The 2,375-nt window shown below is 43.5% G+C and overlaps 1 pseudogene; it reads right to left on the bottom strand.

The window, feature by feature from the left end:
- Nucleotides 1-671: 671 nt before the first annotated feature.
- On the bottom strand, nucleotides 672-1,273 carry LOC114689448 (annotated as a pseudogene).
- Between the last annotated feature and the right edge of the window lie 1,102 nt (nucleotides 1,274-2,375).

Raw genomic sequence — 2,375 nt, forward strand, 5'->3', positions numbered from 1 at the left:
AATTTTCTTAAAGTCTTCACACTCTTGAAACCCTGGGGTACCTTGTGCAGTAGTGACAGGAGTTGAATGCAGAGCGCTCACGCTGCAGTTGGCTCCTGCTCTCTCGGGTGTCCGTGTGGAAGCACAGGAGAAGAGTGACCGAGTCAGGGAACTGTGCTCAGTGAGACACTGAGTGGCATTCATTTCATCCCTTTCTGGAAATCTCACAAATTCAAGAGGATAATACATGACCCACCTGATGGGAAAATGTTTTTAGAAGCAAGGAAAATTATTTAAAAATTATGTGACGTTGGAACATGATCCAAGAAGGGAATTCGGAGTGCTTGTGAAAAAACTCCAAGAAAACAAGACAAGTTTTGTGACGTCAGTTTCTTCAAAAACATGGAATTGCTCTTGGATTATACTTTGGTGGCCCTTCCCAAGTGCAGCAGATAGGAGTGAGTTTACCTCAGATTATTTATTACAACTGGTTGTTGTTGATTATGTCTCTATGGAAAAACATTTTTTTTTTTAAAGGGGCCAGAACCATTTATTCATGAACTCACTTCTTACCTAATCCAACCATGAAAGAGTTAATAAGAAAAATAATTCTGCAGGGATATGATTCATACCCGTTTTGAAGAGTACACCTCATATATTTGAGGTGGTCTCAGATTAACCCTTAGTTCTCAAAAAATGTGTCATTGTTTGTTAGAGAGCCAGGCTGAAATGTGGAGTTTCCTAGAAAGCCTCTCTAATGCTCCTTTAACATCCTCATTCCTGAGGCTGTAGATTAGTGGATTTAACATAGGGTGACAAGTGAGTAGAAGATAGCAACCTGGCAATCCTGGTCTAAGTCATAGCTGATTGATGGCTTAAAGTACATTCTAGCCAAAGAGCCAAAGAAGATCAGCACAACCAGGACATGAGAGCCACAAGTGGACAGAGTTCTGCTCAGGGCAGCAATTGAATGCATGTGGGCTATAGCAACACCTATGCCGACATAGGAACCCCAAATGAAGAAGGGGCTGACCACTACAGCTACACCCTCAGTGAAGATGAACATTTCATTGACCAATGGTCGAGTGCAGGAGAGCTTCAGCAGAGGAGTGATGTCACAGAAGAAGTGAGTGACCTGGTTGCCACAGAAGGTTAAACGAGTGACCAGCACACTGTTAAGGCTGACCACCACCCATGAGGTCAATGTTATTCTCAGACAGAGGCTATGGCTGACAGCCACGTGTGGTTTGCCTGCCACATGTGGCTCGCCCTTGTGACTGGACACTTTACTCATGTGACTCCTCTTAACTCTCATGGAAAGAATTGTCTGATGCTCTGAATAAAGTTGGTTATTGCGTGAGACTGTAGCCCACCTCATCTCTATCCACTCCACTCTCTCGGGTCCCACCATCAACTACAGTGATAAACAAGTGGTGCCCACCTGAACAGGGACCTGAGGTGGGTTACATGATACGAGAGTGGGGATGCTCACAGGAGGGGGTGAGTGGGAATAATGGTGTAGAAAATACTGAAAGTCAAAACAGTGCCACTGACCACTGATAACTATGCTGGTGTTGACTCTCTCAGCTTCTTTATCCGAGCCGCCTTTAGATACGTATCACCAGTGCTTGAAAATAACCCTAAAGTGTGAGGTGAGGGATTTGATAATCAATCTAACTTTGGATTCTCTCTGCTTTTTGGCGAGGACTATGAAAAAGCTAAGTTTACAACCTGGACAATCGAGGGTACACAGGGAAGAAGGAATTCATTGCCCAATTCCTCCCTGGCCCTATAAGCTGCACTTGGCATTTGCAATTCACTAACCAACCTGTTTACAACTGTAGGAGGAAAGGTGGCATTGGATAGTCCTCACATATCACCCTGAGAGGCAGGAAAAGAACTACAGCTATTTGAATGCAGACCAAAAGAAGCATTTGTGTGTTGTATGGCTATTTACCTGCCTTTAAACTTAATTTACCCACCAAACTGTCTCCTGCAGGTATTATAGTACAAGAGGATGGGTCATCTAAGGGTATAGGAGGGATTCATGGTCCAAGTATTCAACACTCTATTAATACTTCTTTTTCCTCAGCTCACTGGGTGGAACTAGCTGTTTTGATTCATCTAGTTAGTACTGTTAATTCATAAACCCTTAAATATAACATCTGGCTAAAAACCACACACTTCCTTTGTTTATTTCTCATACCTATGTGCACTCTAACCTCCCTGGTTTTATTGCAGTAGGAAATAAGCAATCTGATGCATTAACCTACCCGATTTTCACTTCCCCAGAGAAACTGGCAAGGGGTATGCGTCTGTCATTGCAGATGGATGTACAAAACATATGGATTCCTGCTTGGCTCCTCCAGCCCTTGAGCTGTCAAGGACTTATGGTG

This window comes from Peromyscus leucopus, unplaced genomic scaffold (assembly GCF_004664715.2).
Source record: "Peromyscus leucopus breed LL Stock unplaced genomic scaffold, UCI_PerLeu_2.1 scaffold_1831, whole genome shotgun sequence".
NCBI classification, from domain to species: domain Eukaryota; kingdom Metazoa; phylum Chordata; class Mammalia; order Rodentia; family Cricetidae; genus Peromyscus; species Peromyscus leucopus.